The sequence below is a fragment of the Pleurodeles waltl genome, chromosome 3_1 (assembly GCF_031143425.1).
Source record: "Pleurodeles waltl isolate 20211129_DDA chromosome 3_1, aPleWal1.hap1.20221129, whole genome shotgun sequence".
Lineage (NCBI taxonomy): Eukaryota > Metazoa > Chordata > Amphibia > Caudata > Salamandridae > Pleurodeles > Pleurodeles waltl.
In genome coordinates this window covers 577,966,551-577,988,334 of record NC_090440.1, presented here as the reverse complement: position 1 = coordinate 577,988,334, position 21,784 = coordinate 577,966,551, and the positions used below count along the sequence as shown (strand labels likewise).

Genomic DNA, 21,784 nt, shown 5'->3' with positions numbered 1-21,784 from the left:
TCCATACTTATTCAGATGTGTCAATGGGGAGATCTAGACATGGTCCAGACATGTTCACTTTTGATCATGCAAGGAGGGCAAAGTTTTGGCAAAACTTACATGAGAGTTGTTAAGGTAAGCTAGTCCAGCTTGTGTAAACCTGCATTTAAAAAGTAATCTGGAGTTACGAAATGCAGCACACATTGCTGACTTGCCTTACTCTGCATCATGGAGCCAGTCAATAGATGGAGGGTGAGTGTCTCAATGCCACAAGACTTTCATTTTAAACAATTCACCAATTTAGCTTCAAATGCATGGTTAATTAGATCCTTTATGATAATGTTAAAAAACTTCATGTTAAAAACACATAATACACAACAAAGTACAGCATTTTGCACAAACTACATTACAATAATTAAAAAAGTGCCAGGGTGCTTGGATACTAAAGTGCTAAATATCTATACTTATATACTTAAAACACATAATAACATACAACATTTTGCACAAACTACATTGCTGTAACTAAGAATGTGCCAGTGTGCTTAAATACTAAGGCCCATATTTAAACTTTTTTAGCGCCACATTTTCGTCACTTTTTGACGCAAAAGTGTTGCAAACTTACAAAATACAAATGTGTTTTGTAAGTTTGCGCCGCTTTTGTGTCAAAACGCAGCGCAAATGCGGCACTAAAAAAGTATAAATATGGGCCTAAAGTGCTCAATGCCTATGCTAAAAATAATTTTGAAGTATAATACTCAAATTATTCCCCACACCCTGTTGTACTAACTTAAAAAATACACCTGACTTTTCCTACTCTATTCATTTATGAACGGCCCATAATGATTTTAAAACACTTAACAAACTATAACCACATCAGTTATACAGATATCGCAATCGTGCAGCTTTCTTGACACCAGTTGCAAAAATGTTGTGAACTTAGAATTTAAAATGATGTCTATTGCTTTAAAACTTACAATCATTGCTTATCCACATGTACGAATTCCTCTTTGATTAAAAAGGCCTTTCTCTCACTTAGCAGACCTTTACAAAGACAGATCATATGGGTTATGGTTTCTTTCCCAAGTCCACATAACCTACACAAACTCTCGTTTGAGTCCCGTAGACAAGGAATCTCATCGGCCTGAACTGTAAGGAGACCAAAACCATGTCTAATAAATAAGTCATTCTCCTTCCTCGTCCACATGGTCTCCAAGTAGGGCTAAGGTTTAAAGGTTTTATTCTCATTTATAGCTATCTATGATTGTGACCTAGCTGAGAAGGATTTTTAAGAAATTTATTCTGATGTGATTTTTAATGCTGGAGATTTTATTAATGACATTTTCTTCATTGTACAGGTAATAGACTTTTTAAAAACATCATAAGGGATGCTGCTTTCCCAGAGTGATCAAACAACCACATCATCCAGCACTTGGTCCAGATACTGCCTAGATGGTGCAGTTGTACTTGTGCTTCTTCCCAAAGTACTTGTGAAAGCTGGTTTCCAGTGGTTAGCTGTACATGCTTCCATACTTTAATATATCTCCCTTTTCTTGCAATAATTTGATTCAGTTGTCCAGCCTCAAGCCTTATCTGTGCTTAGAAGGCATAACAGGGGAGATGGAAAAGAGACCTAAAGATTTTTGCGACTATCCCGTTCAAGATTTTCGCATCTCTTCCTCATAGTGCTTCACTTCCATAATTTATACTCAGCAGTAATTTGGCTGCAATTACTTTTAAAAAAGGTGGATGGCTTGGACCATCTAGCGATCTCTTTAATGTGCAGAAAGCAAGCATCAGCTTGTTTCCTTTTCTCTGAAAGTCTTGTTTTTGGTATCAGAAATAGCCCCTTCTGTCACATAGGACTCCGAGGACATATATGTTTTAACCAGTCCCGGTTCTTGCCCTTGCAGGTACCATTTTTATGATTTCTGCACTTTTTTAAAACTTTTTTCCATAACTTTCATTTTTTTCTCATTTATCAGCGGTCTGTTGGCCTTTGTATACTCGGACATCCTGTTGATAAGCCGTTGCAAACCTATTTTAGGTTGACTTAGAAGTATCACATCATCTGCATACAGGAGGTTTGAGATGTACGTATCTCCCAGTTTTGGAGGAAGTGGGTTCACTGCATCCAAGGCTATAGACTGGTCTGATAAAAAAGAGGTCAAACAGATATGGTGCAAGTATGCAACCTTGTTTTTGTCCTTGTTTGGTTTCTAATTTCCTGGACAGGAAGAAGCCATCCCCAATCTTCACCCTCGTCCAGGTATGTGTATATTAAAACTGTATTGCTTTTACTAAGCAAGCAGGGGTACCTGGACACTAACGTTTTCCAAATATGGTTGCACTGCACATAGTGGAAAGCCAACTCAAAATCCATGAAACACAGAAAAAGAGGTTGATTTTTTTACGTTGTGTTTATCCATATAAATGGACAATGTTGAATTATTAGCCACGATCCCTGCCGCTTGGACAACCCTCATTGGTTTGCAGGGCCGATATGATTTTCCAGGACAGATGATCCGTTAAAAGAAGTCCTGCAAAATACTTTGCCTCAGTATCAGTCAAAATGATTATACAATAGTTTCCTGGACAGGAGCAATCCCCCCTTAAAAATACGTGTAATTATCAAGCCCTTCCATGAGGCATGAATCATTTCAAGCTCGAAGGCACTGTTAAAGACTACTGCCAGTTTTTCTGCCAAACATTCCGGGTTGGTTTTATACAGGGGGTTTTGTATTCCATTTGGGCCTAGGCCCCCACTTTTCTGCTTTTCCCAAGTGAACTCCAAATGTGAACTTCAGAAAAAGGGTTTGTGATATCTTCTGAGAAATAAGGGGGTCCACATGGTGCTGTTATTTCCCCCAAGCAGGTGTCTGTAACTCTCAATTCACTACCCATTTGGATTGGCTCCTCCTTAATCTCTTGAGAATTATTAAAATGCTTAGTTAAAAAATCAATCCATACCAATTCCGCTATATTAGAACTTGTTATAGTTATTGGGGCCCAATTCAAGTTATTCAACATTTCCCCAAAAAACTGTGGGTTACTCTTTTTGCTTAGGTATAATGCTTTTGCCCAAAATGTATGCTTTTTCAAAGTCCTTTCTTCCCAAATATACGTCCGATATATATTTTTATAATTTTTAGGTCAGCTTGGACTTTGCAGTTCCCTGGTTGCTTATTTACTAATTTCTAATCTCAGGGTTCTATTTCAATTGCTCCTTATCAAAGGAGTGGAAGCAGAAATTCATATCCTCTTTATATCTTTTATTTGTTCTTTACTTTGGCAAGCACTTTGATGTTGTTTGTACAGAAGGAGGCCATAAGCTTCTCTATAAATAAAGACCACATACTTATTGGTTTGATTATATCCTTATTAAAATATTGCAATACCAAAGCAGATGCATTAACCCCAATTGATTCTATTGTCCCATCAGACCAGCAAAGTTTTCTATAATTAATTGTAGTTATTTCCCCTGGGAGTACATCAGCATGTCTATGGGTAGGGCATTGGACATTGATCTCCATTCCTTGCTGTTCATGATCACTTTTATTTGTCTTTGTAATGCGATAGGTTGATACTAAACTAAGTAATGGTAAAGTTGCTGCAGTGTAATCTATTGTTGAATGTACCCCCAATGAAAAGTAAGACCGTGACGGAGGGTTGTCTTGCTGGAATCTTCCATTCAATACTCTAAGTCCCAGAGACTCCAGATATTTTACCAAAGAAACAGCTTTTTCATCTCTGGGCCCAGAGCCTTTTGCCCCATCCTACTCATTCAGGACAGCCCAGAGAATGTCCTTTTGTAGGATTTGTTATTTTCGAACAAAGAACCAATGCAAATTCATATTAAAATCTCCTGCCATTAGGATTTCTGGGACAACAGATCTTAAAAACTTTTTAAATAGAATTCTACCAGTTTAGATGTCATCAACCTCCTAGAGCAAAGGTCAGGGTGGATATAAAGGTTGATTACCAGCAGCGGCCTCTAGTCTCTTTATGCCAGTTCTGTAGTTTAACTGTCAGCTGCTCGATATGTATATTTAAGGCTGCAGCTATAAAGGTTGCCGACACCCCACCCCCCCTTGGGCACCCAAACCTCTTGTACCCTTCTATTGTAAATATCTGCATTGCCCAGGTCTTTTGCAGTAGGATAACTTGCTGGCCACTCAGGAGACTTGTTAAGTCCTTATATTGATTTTTGGTGTTCCCTCTGTTGATGTTCCACGAGCACAGTTTCAATGATTACAACTTGTTTTCAAAACCCTAGGTCACGGTGGCTGCCTATTTATCTATCAGGAATGGCTACCTTGATGTAAGGCTGCTGTTAACCACTCTGTATTTAGTTGGTCAAAATTATTGCTACATTTTGACAATATGTGTTCTGCTGTGATGAGAACACAGGAGAGAGAGGATATGTTGCCATTCAGATTCCTAAGTTCAGAACGGTTGCTTATAGCCCCTTTTGCTCTTTCTTTGGAAGCTCACTCTGATTTATTAGAGGGGCTGGGTAGCCTACTTGTGGAAGAATGTTGATCACAATTCCCGACTGAAGAATTTTCTTTCTCACATAGAACGTTTCTAGCTTACTGAGGTGACACCCATGTGACCAAAGTTGATTCTTGATTGTTGTTTTCACTGTTTTTGTTGCGGGGAAAATTAATGGGTTCAATGTCTGTTTTTAATATCCTTTCAAAAGCTGGTACTGCATGTAAAAGTTTTAAAATGTTCCCATGATTAAGTATGTCATGCATCCCCTTAGACTGGTATTCTGGTGTAAGTACAATTTATTGCCACTGTATGGCGGGCAAAGGAAGCTATCCCTACATATAACACCCGGACTTGCTGATTTTTTTGCAACTAAAAAGTCTGAGGGCCTAATCAATAGTTTTGAACCCATCATGGAGTCTGTGTACATTGATACACTTGTTTGAGTTCTCATTGTATTTGCTCCTTGAGTAGTCATGGGTTGAATATCCATTTCTTGTGAAGTTGTAGGATCAACTTGATGTTTCTCAGTTTCATTTCCACCTATACCTACAGTTTATCCGTTGCTGTATTCATTTTTAGCCCTATGCTATTAACACTGCTTTGTAGTGCACCCCTTAGCTATCAGGTGTTGACCATGTGGAGGTTCCATCACCTGCTTCTCTTCCAGTCTGATCTAGTTTCCAAGGGAGCTATAACAGTCCTTTGATGTATTTTTTCCCATTGAGAGGGTCACTTCATTAGTTAGGTTACTACCACCTTGCTCAGATCTTCTCAGTTGATTTTCAGATAGCAAGAACAGTTTTTTACTCCATGTTTTATCCCTGTTATTTTCATTGACTCAGTCACTAAGTTATCCTCATGCTGTGTTGCATTTTTAACAAGTGTATTTTCAGTTATATAAATACCAACTATGGAAGCACCCTTAGTTTTATTTCTGGCTTTACATTGTTTATTCCTCTGGGATTTTTTTTGTCAGCAGATCATCAGGTTGTTTTAGTTTTTGAGGGAGCTTATTTTTGAGGGGGCACCTCCCTTGTTGTTGGACTTTTTATTACATGGATGTGTGGCTCCTCAGTTGTCTTTATACAGCAATCTTCACCTTCAACCCCTTTCTTCTCAATACATGCACTAGTGAGATCATATGACTTGCTATCAGCCTCTGTTGGTTGTTTTAATAGAATATGATTATTATTGCAACAGGTGGTCTCAAATTTATTTTTTTAAATCTTCCATGAAAGTAGTAAGGTCCTCTAGTATTGTAGACAGTTTATTAACTAATGGAGCGTGGGTGTATTTAATATTTCTTGTTTCTGCAAACTTCTGTGCTCTGATTATGAATTTATTTAAATCAGCCAACTTTTCATTGATCCCCGAAACTGGCTTTGCCATGGCATTTAACAAGTTCACTTGAACATCATTTGAGTGGTTATGTACATCAAGGCATCCAAAATTAACTGTGAGGTTTTAAAACAGATATCCCACACTGTCCAGTAATCTCTCTTCCCTGTTGAGGTTTGCATATAGTGTTTTTTCCATATTTCTTTTTCCCGGACTTAATCCCATTATTTTTTGGTCTACCTGGGGACAAGTGTCTATTTTCACCGGATCAGTTTTTTGCTCATTTTGTCGATCGATTACTTTACATGGCATATTCCAACAATAAAACTCAGTCTCCTCCGGAAGGTGCAGTTTGTTTGTCTTCCATTTGGCTTCTGTTAAATTTATATTCCCACCGCACAGAACATCTGCCCTTTGTATGGCGTGAGAACATAAGGTTGATGAATCTGGATTTAACTGACAAGATCCTTTAGGGTTTAATTCATGGGATACATTCTGTGCATCTGCTATACAGTTCATTTGTTCACATTTCCGTTCCCTCTGTGCCATGTGTATTTCAAGGGCCTCTAGTCCTTACTGGGCCTTTACTGTGACCTCTAATGGCAGTGGAACACCGTTCTTTAATAGCCTACTTGAGATTGTTAACGAGGATGGTGTTGATGCGCTGGGGGAGGTCACTAGAGCTGGTGATCTTTGAATAAGTAGCTGTAGGTCACTTATTGAACCCCAGATAGTCTCCTCTTTCTGTGTCGTTCCCTCCAGGCTACCCTCCAGTTCTTTACTTGGAATTTCATACCCCATTCGCTCTCCGGGCCAGATTTTACTACTTAGATAGTATGCAAGGCAATTTTTTTTTTTTTTTTGGCGAGATTGAGTTAGGAAGAGTGACTTTGTCTTAAGAGATGATAAAAATAACCCCAACAGGGTCCTTCAGGAAATCAAATTTATGCAGAATTTTCGTCGATTTCTCAAACATTTGCGATACGGTGGAAGATTAAAGACTGATGCTCCAGGGCCAGTTGTGCCTTAGAACTCTTTGCTATCTGTAAGGGTTGCAGCTTCCTCTTTCTTCTAATCAGCAGGTGTGTTACCAAAATTAAAGGCCAGGAAAGCCAGCCAAGCACCAGAGCTGTTAAAACCACCAGGAGACAAAAACGGCAGAACGGAAAGCAGCAAGTGGCACAGCGGTGGTAAAAGGGGGAAGAAGGCACAGTAGGTCTTGGCCAGCAACCTGCCAACAATCCACAGCAGCAACAGCCAGAACAGCTGCAGTGACTGCAACGACTGCAACAGTAGCCCCAACTCCTGTCTCCTGGCCTCCACCCCATTCAGGGCTCCAAGAGCCGCTCCATTTCTGTGCTCTGCACTCTGGGCTCTAAAAGCTTCAGGGGTTGCTCCGCTCAACTCTTTTGGGGGGAGAAGGGCTATACCTATGTTGGACTTGTGTTCTGCCTGTGGCTAGGCCCCCAAGCCTCTGAGCACTGTGCACTGTCCACCGCATGTCCACTGCGCTCTTTGCTCTGCCCCATGTCTTGCATCCAGATTCAATTGAGCATAAACCCGGAAACGTGACATAACACATCATGTGTACCAAAATCAGGAGAAACTTTACACTTTGACTTTTCTGTGCACTCATTCTCCCTGTGGTGCATCCATCAGCACACAAAGAAAATGCCAAATGCCTCTCATGAGTGTGTGTATGCAGGCAGGAGTACTGATCTGGCAAAGAACTATGTTGCCTGCAATTCAGGGTCCTTTGCACCATGATGCAGAGTGCCTGTGGTGGTGCGAGCCACGCAAAAGCACTCCACCAGTAGGAAAACACAGTAATGCACTGTATCCCGGTATCACTGTGCATTCCTACATTTTAACTTTTACACAGTGCAGCAACTTGGCTTCACACCTTGCATTATAGAAATGCTCCACAGAAATACCACATAGGGGATATATTGGCCATGGGGCTGGCATTGATATGCTAATCCTTGTGAACTCTAGTGCATTTATCCTGCTGCCCACACTGCCAATGACAATGTGTCCATGCAGTGAGGCCTACCGGAGTTGCATAGGTTTTAGACACACTGTGCTCTACAAATACAGATTTGACTGAGATATGCAGGCTGACATCCACTTTAAAGCTGCTAAGCCATAGAACAAGAACCGTGCCATGTGGACATCTACCATCACAATGGGCATCAGACATGCTGAGAGGTAGGGATTCATACAACACCATGGATCAGGAGAGTAGCAGCCATACATCCTTCCAGCCTCCAAGGTCTCAGTGTAATTGTCCCTCTGTTACTCCATTTAACACATGTATGACATGGACACCTCTGAGGGAGGCTCAGTCACTGCAGAGGCAGGATTCCAACAGCCATACCTCAGGTAAGTGTTCATACTGATGAAATATCCAGACTTCATAAAAATGACTCACACCCATGCAGAAATGCATGTTAAGATGTCATTTGTACCTTTTCATGGGTTGATTTCATGATCCTGAAAAACCTTGGGATGTAACTGACACATTCCCAGCATCTAACAGTAGTACAGTGATTGCAATGTGACATCTACCCTGCTGATTCTGTCCTCAATGTATATATAAATTGGGTTCAGGTTTGACACATAGGTACAGTAACAGGTATGAGTCCCCCAAATTTCAAGTGTGGATCAGCAGGGATATTTACCCATACATATTCAGTACTACTGGAATTATGTGGCAGGAGAGTGCAGAATTATGTGGCAGGTTTGAGTAAAGTATGATGCAAGAAAATGTAAATTATATGGCATAAAGCTGCACATTTTGTAATGGTATTTTTCATTATTTCATCATTTTTAGGATGAGCGCGCAAGCGCTTCTGACCTGTTGTCTTTCTTTTGGGCTTTTAACCATGCCTATGTCATGCCCATCACTTCCATTCATTCCTGGCCTTGCCTTTTAAAATTCCCTTGATTTCATTTGTGAAAGGCATACATACCTTATGCCTTTTCCAGTGTTTAGCGCTCCTCTCGAACACAACCAATTACTGAAAACATACCCAGCTGCATGTTTTCTTGCACGGCAATAATCGAGTGCTTTGCATGACTACAATTAAAGTCTTTTCAGATCTGATGACAAAGTATACAGCAAAGCAGTAATGTAGATACTAACTTCTCCCTCATTTATCTCACCTTTGACTCATCCAAAACCCCTCCTGCTACTATGATCTCCCTAACCCTTTCCACAGACACTTACCTCCTCCATCTCTCTTTTACTCATCCCAAGCCTCATCCTATTACTATAAACTCCCAATTAACACTTCTGGGTTCTTCCCACCTCTACTCCTCCCTTACTCCAGCCAATCCAACTAACAAACTCACATATCCGCGGCTCAAATGAACTCATAATGATACTAAAACTGTTCTCATATTTCCTTATACTAATCCACCACTAATTCCTTTTGGGTTCCGGAGCAGCGTGCTACTTGCCGATAAGCGCTTCAACGCCTCATCAGGGGTAGTAAGCGCTATATAAAAACTATTACATTACAATACAATACTACCAGTTTACTTCTATTGTTTATCCAAGCGCTTCTTCGCGAATTCAAGGTTTTACACAGCACGATCATGCGGGCAGTATTGCAGCGATTTGCATGCCTACCAATTTACTTCCATTGTTTATCCAAGCACACCATGGCTCTTTGAACGTTTTACACAGCGCGATCGTGCTCAGCAGTATTGGAGCAATTTGCATTCCTACCAGTTTTCCTCCATTGTTCATCCAAGTGCTCCATGGTTTGGTCCCTGTTTACGCTTAGCTTAATACTTTATTTTATTGCATAGGAAGAATGTGTTTTGTTTTTTCATAGTGAAAACATGAATCAAGAGCATAAAATGGTTCGCAATGTGGTACGGTGCGATGTAAAAGTGTCACTATCATTTAATTAAACACAAGCTTCTTTATTTATATTCTAAACTATAGGTAAATAGTTAGTGACTTTCAAAGTTAAATACAGGTTTCCGTTTTGGACTCTTCCTTTTATTAGAGCAGCAAGCACTGTACCCACACAGCTATTTTACGCAGTGATGATGCACTGAAAATGTCTGTTTCCCCTTTTGCAAAACACATCTCGTCTTCCCGAATATGACCGTTAAGAAATGAATATTTTGCAATTGGGAACCCGTACCAAGGTCTTTGAAGCGCTTTTCATGGGCATTATTTTCTTTATTTAATAGCGCCAGACTGAATAATTTACACATGTTTTACTTAATGCTTATTTACTTAATATTATCATTTAAAAATCATTTCTGTCTCTGTGGGAAAAACAGAATACACGTCTCGGAATCTCTGCAGCAATGTTTCACTGAGGCCTGTTCCATTACGAGCAAGGATCTTTCTCTTCAAAAGTTGCAAACGTATTTTACTTTTGCTTCCTAGAGATATTTTCCTTTACATAAAGGTCTGAATGATAGTGTAAAAGGTGGAAATCCCATGCAGCATGTGAGGTGATGTTTGACCTGGGTAACAAGAAATTAAATTGTGCTGCTTAAATGAGTCAATTATGCTGTACATTATGAATTTTGTGGCAAGCACGCCAACTCCACAACTGTGCGTACAATATAGCAGCTGCAGAATCACAAAATGTTAGAATCACCCTTAAAATCAATTTGTTCAAAATGCTACAGGCTGTGGCACAGGCCGAGGTGAATTCACCACTCCAAGCAACCATTTGAGTCTGGTTGCCACTTCCACTAATGTTGAGTTGGGGCACTTTACAGTGTTTAGGGGCTATTCACTTGCTAGACTTGCAAAAATACAGTACTAAAAACTATCTAAGAAATGGTGAAGGTCATCAGGGCAAGACCCTCTGCAGTAAATGTTACTGCTTTAGTTATATGCAGGGCCACTGGATGTGTGTGGCAGAGAGGACCCAATTTTGCATCAGGGTTGACCAATTTATGTGGCAAGAAAAGTCCAGTTATGAATTTAAAATGGCAGTAGCTCCAACTCAAGCCAATACAAAACTGACTGCATTGCAAATGCTTGTTAAACTGGGAAGCACCATCTGCGTATTGGTTGCTCCTCATTAGTACCAGTCTAATTCTCAATTATAGCAGGAAGCAGCAGAAATATGGCCAGCCGAGCTTTGCAAAGGGCCTTTGCTTTGCAGCAACACTTGTCACTACATTTTTAGTAACTTTTGGACTGTTTGAGCTAGAAACCATTTTTAAAGAAAAATAAATCTGCAGATTATGCAGCAGATGTTGGATTATGTGACAAATGCGTCAAATCTAAAAAAATCCAAAAATCTCCACAGCCGCAAAATTGCATAATTCCTCTGGCCCTGCCTATATTGATGCCACATTCACATCAACATGCCTCCTTGTCAATTCCAAATTATTTCGTGAATATGGGCTGTTGTGTTGACACACTGAATGTAATTTCTTACAAGGGGATAAATACCCCCTGTACACATCACACTGTTACAACTATCATGGATCACACTCAGAGCTGCAACTATGTACTTATTACACTTACTTGTCACATCAGGATCCCAAAAGCTGTCCACTTCTCCGTGGGTGAAAGACACATGTCCACCTGCATCATCAGCTATATTAATCCACCAACCTCTCCCTCAGAAAAGTTTTTTTCCCCATCCCTCCTTAAAACCCTAAACAAACAAATAACACTCCTTAACCCCTATGATGCCTTGGATGAGGTTGTCTCGTCCCAGCACACGGTCCCCGCGTGCCTGGGATGAGACCACCTCGTCCTGCACTGGGCCCATGGGGGAAGCGCTAGCGCTCCCCCCATGGGCCCCCCACCCACACCCCCAAGTCGAGGATGGAAGGGGAATCAAGGGTCGCTTCCATGGGGGGCTATTGTTAATCCTATTTCGCCCCCCCCGGGGGCAGATCGGATGTTTTTTTGGCCGATCTGCCTCCGGGGGGGGGGGAGATCAAAAACCACTAGACACCAGGGAATATATATTTCTTATATTTTTCTTATGTTTTTTGGTCGCTCCTGTGGGGGGCCATAAACTAATCCTATTTCGGCCCCCCCCGGGGGCAGATCGCCATTTTTTCAGCCGATCTGCCCCCAGGGGGGTAGAAAACCACCAGACCACCAGGGATTTTATTTTCCTTATGTTTTTGGGCAGCGACCCCTTAGGCAAGGGTCGCTGCCCTGGGGGCAATCATTTTTTATATGTTTCAGCCCCCCCTGGGGCTAGATCGGCCATGTTTTTGGCCGATCTCGACCCCGGGTGGGGTCGAAACCCACTAGGCACCAGGGATTGTGTGGTGTGTGTTTAGTGTGTTTGGGGGCACCCCTTGGGCAAGGGTCACCCCCCAAAGGGGGGAAAGTTAGTATTGGCCATTTCTGCCCCCTTGGGGGCAGATGAGCCTATTTTTCTGTGCCCATCTACCCTCAAGGAGGGCAGAAACCACCAATACACCAGGGATTTTTTTTTCCCCCTTTTTTTGTGTTGTGCTGGGGGTGCCCCCCCTTTGCCCCCTTAGGCAAGGGTCTCCCCATAAAGGGGACACAGAGCTGTTGGCCATTTCTGCCCCCCATTTAGTACACCACCTACAAACATGTCATTCATGCATGTCAACAGTACTCCTTTGGAGTAAATTGCTTTCACTTACCTAAAACATCCAACTATGCAAACCACAGGACAACTACTGCCCAAACCGCAAGGATCCACAGCAAATGAAGCAAAAGCTTTGAACTAGAACAAAAAGAAGAAATAAACTGTTATAATCACAAATACAAAGACTTCGCCAGTTGAGAAACACCCCACCACCAAGAACTTAGAAATTGTCCCTGGTGCCTAAGTAGCTTCTGCCCCCCTTGGGGGCTGATGGGCCTAAAGAAATAGCCCGTTCTGCCCCCAAGGGGAGCAGAAATGGTCATCAGTAATGTGCCCCCCTTTGGAGAGCGACGCTTGCCAAAGTGGCTGCCCCCCACCCACACAAAACACACACACACACAAGATCCCTGGTGCCTAATTGGATTCTGCCCCCCTTGGGGGAAGATGGGCCTAAAAAAATAGGCGAATCTGCCCCCAAGGGGGGCAGAAATGGCCAACAGCTCTGTGCCACCTTTGGGGGGGGCGACCCTTGTCAAAGGGGGCACCCCAGCACACAAAAAAACAAAGGGAACCAAAAAAGAAAATCTTTGACATCTTGGTGCCTTCTGCCCCCCCTTGGGGGCAGATGGACCTAAACAAAATAGGCCAATCTGCCTCCAAGGTGGGCAGAAATGGCCATCAGTAACGTGCTTCCTTTGGGGGGTGAGCCTTGCCAAAGGTGCCGCCCCCCCACACAAAACACACACACACAGGATCCCTGGTGCCTAAGTGGATTCTGCCCCTCTTGTGAGCAGATGGTCGTAAAAAACATTGGCCGATCTGCCAATTGTGTGTATTGTGTGTGAAATTGTCCTTAGATTTGAGCGCAATGATATTTGTGTTGTCATATGTCTAATTTGCTTTTTTCTTTTTTCTTTTTAGTGGGATATCATTGGTGATTGCGGTGTCTGTGCACAGTAGTTGCTGGTGAGTAGCTTTTTCAGGCAAGCTGCACTTTGTTTATGACTTATTTTAGTGCTGGTGGTTGTTGGCAATCCATTTGTTGTTAGGGAGGATCATGGATAGCCGCAGAGTGACCGCTCAGCAGGTTGTTGGCATGCTTTTTGAGTAGTCTTCAGACCATGATTACAAGACTGACTCTGCATCTGAAGCAGAGGAGGAAGTGAGAGATTCTGGCAGTGAGTTTTCTGTCCGAGAGGATTCTTCTGATGAGGAAGCCACTCTTAGTGCAGATGATGGGCCTGTTTTAGATGAGGACATTGATGTGCCAAGGGTGCAGCAGCCTGGGGCTGAAGGGTTTCTCATTAGAAGACCTGACACCTGGATTTCCCCAAACATGGACAGCCACAGTTACCTTCATTTACTGGTCTCCCAGGGTGTAGAGTCAATACGGAAAACCTTTTGCCTGTCAATTTCTTTCACTTGTTTATGGACAATGTATTTTTGGAAGAGATTGTGGAGCAGACAAATGTGTATGCAGAGCAATATTTGAGGGACAATGCTGCCAGACGTAGGCCTCAGTCTAGAGCTACTCAGTGGGTTCCCACATATCTGGAAGAGATGAAAATGTTTTTAGGTTTGACTTTTTTGATGGGGTTGATAAGGAAGCCGTCACTGGCTTCTTATTGGTCTACTAGTCCCTTGATGGCAACGGCTATATTTCCTCAACTATGACTCGTAATCGCTATTTGCTTCTTCTTTATATGCTGCATTTTGTAGACAATGCTTTAGCTTCCCCACAAGATCACCCTGATTGTGACCGTCTTTTTAAGATTAGGCCAGTCCTTGATCATTTTGTAGATCGGTTTTCAGAGGTCTGTGTTCCAGGCAAAGAGATAAGTGTGGACGAGTCTTTGGTCCTTTTCAAGGGGCGTTTTGTTTTTAAGCAGTACATTCCTAGTAAGACGGCACGGTATGGGATTAAATTGTATATGCTGTCAGAAAGCAGTACAGGATACGTGTATAATTTCCGGGTCTACACTGGTAGGGATTCCAGTATTGACCCTCATGGTTGTCTGGCCACTTTTGGAGTTAGTGAAAAAATTGCCTGGGAACTTGGTAGACGACTGTTTAACAAAGGTCACCATTTGTACGTAGATAATTTCTACACTGGAGTGAAGTTGTTCAAGGAGTTGTTTAGAGTGGACACTGTTGCTTGTAGCACAATCCTTTCTAACCGGAAAGGCTATCCAAGGGAGCTTGTCTGTGTAAAACTTGAGAGGGGACAGTGCAGTGCCTTGCAGAATAATGAGCTGCTAGCTCTGAAATTTTCAGACAGGAGGGATGTGTACATGCTATCTACCATCCATGATGAGAGTACTTCCCCTGTGACTGTTTGGGGTCAGGTTGCCGAAGCGCGCAAACCTGCATGCATTTTGGACTACAATAGGCACATGGGTGGTGTTGATAGAGTAGGTCAGAGGTTGGAACCTTACACTGCTCTGCGTAAGTCTTACATGTAGTATAAAAAGTTGGCCCTACACTTATTTCATTTGGCAACTTTTAATGCCTTTATTGTGTTCAAGGATTGTTCACCTGAGTCAAGGATGACATTTGTTAAATTTCAGGAGTCAGTGATAGAGTGCATTATTGTGGTGGAACAGGCAAGAGTTCCTAGAGTAGCAGTGGTGGAGGATGTGGCTAGATTGAAAGATCGCCACTTTCCAGATCACATTCCTCCCACTCCCAAAAAAGACTTACCCACTAAGAAATGTAGAGTATGTGCCCGAAGAGGTATCCGGAGGGAGAGCCGGATGTACTGCCCCGATTGCCCTTCAAAGCCTGGGCTGTGTGTGCCCGGCTGTTTCAGAAATTACCACACAAAGAAACATTTTGAGGAAATACTGTGAGTGTAAACTGCCTATTTTATATTTTCGTATGTTCAGTTTCACGGTAGGCATTACTGCCATGTATTTAGTTACCTGTGTTTGGGGGGTAGGGAGCACCTATGTTTTTGGTCGTGGGTGTGGCCTTCATCTAGGGAATCCTACCAAACCCAGACATTTTTTTAAACTAGACACCCCAAGGTGTGGCTTGCGTGGATCCCCCAACATTTTTTTACCCAGACTCCTCTGCAAACCTCAAAATTCGCTTAAAAAAGCATATTTTGCTGACTTTTCTTAGTAGGATCACCACTCCAGCACACAATTCCTACTCCCCAGCGTTCCCCTCAGTCTCCCAAGTAAAATGACACCTCACTTGTGTGGGTCCCCAAAGCAGAGTCAGCCTAAAGATGTATAAAAGAAGAATATGTCCTTATCAACTCACTGTGCTATCCCCTCTATCTCTACAAGTTTTTGGCATTCTGTTGCAGGCACCTGGCCCACCCACACAAGTGAGGTACCATTTTTATCGGGAGACTTGGGGGAACGCTGGGTGGAAGGACATTTGTGGCTCCTCTCAGATTCCAGAACGTTCTGTCGCCGAAATGTGAGGAAAAAGTGTTTTTATAGCCAAATTTTGAGGTTTGCAAAGGATTCTGGGTAACAGATCCTGGTGAGAGCCCCACACCTCACCCTGTCTTGGATTCCCCTAGGTCTCTAGTTTTAAAAAATGCACAAGTTTGGTAGGTTTCCCTAGGTGCCGACTGAGCTAGAGGCCACAATCCACAGGTAGGCACTTTGCAAAAAACACCTCTGTTTTCTTTGAGAAAATGTGATGTGTCCACTTTGTGCTTTGGGGCATTTCCTGTCGTGGGCACTAGCCCTACCCACACAAGTGAGGTACCATTTCTATTGGGAGACTTGGGGGAACGCTGGGTGGAAGGAAATTTGTGGCTCCTCTCAGATTCCAGAACGTTCTGTCACCGAAATGTGAGGAAAAAGTGTGTTTTAGGCAAGGTATTAGGTTTGCAAAGGATTCTGGGTAACAGAACCTGGTGAGAGCCCCACAAGTCACCCCGTCTTGGATTCCCCTAGGTCTCTAGTTTTCAAAAATGCACAGGTTTGGTAGGTTTCCCTAGGTGCCGGCTGAGCTAGAGGCCAAAATCCACAGGTAGGCACTTTGCAAAAAACACCTCTGTTTTCTTTGAGAAAATGTGATGTGTTCACTTTGTGTTTTGGGGCATTTCCTGTTGCGGGCACTAGGCCTACCCACACAAGTGAGGTACCATTTTTATCGGGAGACTTGGGGGAACGCTGCGTGGAAGGAAATTTGTGGCTCCTCTCAGATTCCAGATCGTTCTGTCACTGAAATATGAGGAAAAAAATGTTTTTAGCCACATTTTGAGGTTTGCAAAGGATTCTGGGTAACAGAACCTGGTGAGAGCCCCACAAGTCACCCCGTCTTGGATTCCCCTAGGTCTCTAGTTTTCAAAAATGCACAGGTTTGGTAGGTTTCCCTAGGTGCCGGCTGAGCTAGAGGCCAAAATCCACAGGTAGGCACCTTGCAAAAAACACCTCTGTTTTCTGTGGAAAAATGTGATGTGTCCACGTTGTGTTTTGGGGCATTTCCTGTCGCGGGCACTAGGCCTACCCACACAAGTGAGGTGCCATTTTTATCGGGAGACTTGAAGGAACACAGAATAGCAAAACAAGTGTTATTGCCCCTTGTCTTTCTCTACATTTTTTCCTTCCAAATATAAGACAGTGTGTAAAAAAGACGTCTATTTGAGAAATGGCCTGTAATTCACATGCTTGTATGGGCACCCCCAAATTCGGAGATGTGCAAATAACCACTGCTCCTCAACAACTTATCCTGTGCCTATTGTGGAATTAGGAATTACAAAGGTTTTCTTGATACCTATTTTTGACTCTCTATATTTCAGCAAATGAATTGCTGTATACCCGGTATAGAATGAAAACCCACTGCAGGGTGCAGCTCATTTATTGGCTCTGGGTACCTAGGGTTCTTGATGAACCTACAAGCCCTATATATCCCCGCAACCAAAAGAGTCCAGAAGACGTAACGTTATATTGATTTCAAAAATCTGACATCGCAGGAAAAAGTTACAGAGTAAAACGTAGAGAAAAATTGCTGTTTTTTTACCTCAATTTCAATATGTTTTTATTTCAGTTGTGATTTTCTGTAGGAAACCCTTGTAGGATTGCCACACAAATTACCCATTGCTAAATTCAGAATTTTGTCTACTTTTCAGAAATGTTTAGGTTTCTGGCTGGGATCCAGCATTGGTTTCACACCCATTTCTGTCACTGACTGGAAGGAGGCTGAAAGCACAAAAAATCGTAAAAATGGGGTATGTCCCAGTAAAATGCCAAAATTGTGTTGAAAAATTGGGTTTTCTGATTCAAGTCTGCCTGTTCCTGAAAGCTGGGAAGGTGGTGATTTTAGCACCACAAACCCTTTGTTGATGCCATTTTCAGGGGGAAAAAAATCACGAGCCTTCTTCTGCAGCCCTTTTTTCCCATTTTTAAAAAAAAAAATGAAATTTTCACTGTATTTTGGCTAATTTCCTGGCCTCCTTCAGGGGAACCCACAAAGTCTGGGTACCTCTAGAATTCCTAGGCTGTTGGAAAAAAAGGACGCAAATTTGGCATGGGTAGCTTATGTGAACAAAATGTTATGAGGGCCTAAGCGCGCCCTGCCCCAAATAGCCAAAAAAAAAACTGCCACCTGAGGGGGAAAAGGACTGGCAGCGAAGGGGTTAAACAACAAACTATGGTGAAATCAAAGCAATCCCCAAAATGACAAACATGCGACAATACAAAGACAACTACAATAATAACATACGACATAAAGATACAAAAAGCACACAATGTATAGGTAACAGGGACAGACCAGACACAGACTACACCACAAACAACAAAGATCTCAGCAAAACTCTCTCTCCACTCCAACTACAACCAGCTCCAACCAACAAACACCAATAGAAAGTGAAATACCGTTGCATAATTTCCTGAGTGTAAACAGCATGTTTACAACATTTGCATTGATTTTTCTGACACACTGCTATGCAAATGTACACTGTGTGATGCACTGTGCAGTTGCACTTATGCAGCTATGATAAGGGTCACCTAATGGCAGTGATGTGCCAGTTTGAAGAAAAGCAGCAGGGACTATGTGGTGGTTCCAACTTGTGCCAGTTCTGACCCACAGGAGAGCTTCATCATTTCTGACCCACGCAACAGAAGCGATGCACCAGATCTACAAAAGAAGTGTGGCTTCTGATGGAGCAAGCATCTTAGGTCCATTTCCATGAGTCCAGAACTGGAGTGGCATCATTTGGTAGGGCAGACTAACAGATGGCAAAGTCCAGGTGCTGGTAGGGTGGTTAGAAGTCTTTAATGTCTCTGATAACTCATAACAGGATGTCAGCCAGATTGCCCTTGGAGTCACTCTGGATTCAAGGGATGCATGTGCAGTACCTATCACCCAGCCAGGGGAACAGCAGGCAGCACAGCAGCACAGCAAGGCAGGACTCCAGAGATGATTGCTGCCACATTAATATTCATATGAGTTACAAGGGTACACATCTCATGTCAGCCACAGTCATATGTGCATTAAAAGGTTGATCCTGGGCCCTATCCCCAACGCTTTTTGATTCCCTATTCAGCCCAAACTCTCTCTTCCTGAGACATGCCCAGGCCCCATTCCTTGTGATGTATCACTGATTCAACACACACTTAGGGATGCAAAGAGACACAGTGGCTCTTCCATACTCCAGTGTATGTACCACCCAGGTTGCTGCTTTGCTAATCAGCAATAAATATAAGGGGATTCCCTGAATTTAATAAGCGTAGCTCAAACAGGGAAATAACCAATGTAGAAAAAAACTACTATGAAAGCTACTAGGATAGCCATGAAGATACCATCATCTTCACGTACCAATACTATGGTCTGAAATGATACTAACTATATATAACTGACCAGTTATATGTTTATGATATCAGGCTACTACATTTAGGTACTCAGTTGCAAATAAAGTGATCCTATTGCATAATTAATACAAACTTATTTTACAAATATAAATGTTTTATTATTCAATAATAATACAATCATAAAAAATATGTACATTAAATCAGAAAAATTAGAAAAACATACATACAAAGCACCTAAATCAAACATACCACATATACACTGGATTATACAAATAGAAAAACATGTCTTATTTACAAGTAAATCACCACATCAAGAAACTAATCCAAATGATAAGATTGAGACAATTTAGAATGATAAGAATATACAGATATAGGTTATTCTAGTATATTAGTATTAATAATCTAATACACAGCCAAGGAAACAATATGAACATGGTTCTATCCAAGTGGTACCGTAGGGACCGAAGGCCTACGCGCGTTTCGGTGTTATAGGGTATAGTGAACAACCTTCCTCAGGGCCGTTCCGATATATGTGTCACGCTCAGAGAGGTGACTGCTAGATAACTAGCACGAGAATTTATACAAAATGTTTATATAAATTAATTTTTTTATTAGATTTCTTGACTACATCATCAAAAAGAACACTACAAACCTATAATTAATCTGACCAGAAGATTTGGCTGCCAAGATTAGAGTATCATATACTAGTACCACTGGGAACGGCCCTGAGGAAGGTTGTTCACTATACCCTATAACACCGAAACGCACTTTAAAATGTGTAGAAACAGTCTAGTCTAACATCTTAGCTGGTATTAACCCCCCCAAGACAACTCGTCCCCTTGATTGTGTTGTGTGATTGTATATTTTGCTAATAGAAGATACGTCACCTTCAATAGGGCCATAAATGCTTATGAAGTGACCCAGTTGATGGTAGATCATAACACTGACCCAGATCCATCTCGCCCGGGATCCCTTATCACCTGCTGGACTTCACGCTGAAATTCCCTTGAGATCAGTACAACCACCCCTCTAACTGCTGTATTGGTTGACGCAAAGAATGCATGCGAGATACAACCCGGAATACTTGTCTGGTTCACTGCAGATTTAAGATGGGTCTCTTGCAAGAAAATGACCTGTACTTTAGATGCTTTTAGCCATGTCAATATGGACCTATAATTCACCTTGCTAATAATTCCATTTATGTTGCAGGAGGTGATCCATATATTTTTAAAATTTATAATTGCCTCATCTATTGGGGAAAAAACCTAGCTAGACTCTCTATATATCGATAGATAGATTTATAGAGATCAGAACTCTTAGCGACCCACTTTCTTGTATTCTCCTATAAATGGTATTGCACTAATGTACTACTAGTCACTTCACGGAATCATGAATATACTTAGTCAGGACTTTTCTACTTGTCTTTTACTTGCAAACCTCACCCACCTGGTGATCTCCTACCCCAAAAGGTGATCTGGGTATCTCCCACCAAGGTGCCCGCAAAACCACCCTTCCCGCCTCCCAACTCCCAACCATCCACCCATCCCCATAAGTCCCTCCCCAAAATATGTGCCTCGGTATCTCAATTGTGACAGAGACCTCCGCAGCAGTGCAAGAGATCTCCACAGGCAGGAGAGAGAACTCTGCATGTGGATGAAGATCTCTGCATGGGAGGAAGTAGGAGAATTACATTAACCTCATCCAAGTAACTTCCCCTCCAACAACAGAATACTCATATGCTCTGCTGTTTTCCTCTTTGTCCTTCAGATCCTGCAGCTATCACATTCTACTGCAATAATGCAGATCTCAGTTTTGAAGAGGAACAGAAACTTCACTTGCAGAAAAAAACAGACTTTGTAGTTAGACTTCTGGTAAAACAATACAAACAACTTCATGTACTCATTACAGCCACTCTCTGAGGAACACAGAATGTAGTCTTATGGCAAAAGATGAACAACACTTTCAGTGTATTGGGGGAGGAAGCATGTACCAATGGGGTTTTTAACATTTACAAAGAAAGGACAAGATGAGAAGAGGCGGGTGAAGAAGTAGTTCACCAGTATTCAGCTGGTCCAACCTCTTCCTGGAGGGTCACCTGAATCCAGTCTCTTTCTTACCCCACTGAAGAAAGTTGTAATTGACACAACGCTTCCCCATATGCTTGGTGGGCTTGCTCTTTCAAATAAGACTAATGTGGTGTCTTGAAGGATTGTAAACCCCTCTCTCTCAATGAAACCAAACCGACAATCACTCACCCATATCTGTCCTTCTTCCATACCTACATTTTTAGCCAAACATCAAATGAACACTGGTCAAAACATACCTTTTCACACATACCCTAGGAATACCTAAATATTTGGTTTACATTTTTATAGTGCACTTTTATGCAGCTACTGTTCAGAGTAGATTAGTTGCTTTGGCTGGGACAGGAGTAATTGCAAGTGGAGCAGGGCAACACACAGAGCAGGTCTCTCATTGCAACCCAGCTACACACACAGGTATGACCTTATGCTAACCATGTCCATACCACACTATAGGTGAATTCTATCACTTGGTTTGTTAACCTCTAGCGCTATATTTTACAATATGTTTTTAATTACTTATGATAATAGACAAATCTTACCTTGA

General features: G+C 42.1%; 1 long non-coding RNA gene across 1 annotated transcript in view; it reads right to left on the bottom strand.

Annotated features, from left to right (window-relative positions):
• LOC138283233 (uncharacterized) overlaps positions 1-21,784 on the bottom strand; it is an 89,199-nt gene that overhangs the window by 25,462 nt on the left and 41,953 nt on the right. Inside the window, exon 2 of the long non-coding RNA XR_011201142.1 lies at positions 12,436-12,518. This is a non-coding gene — a long non-coding RNA (uncharacterized lncRNA). The remainder of the gene's footprint in view (positions 1-12,435; positions 12,519-21,784) is intronic.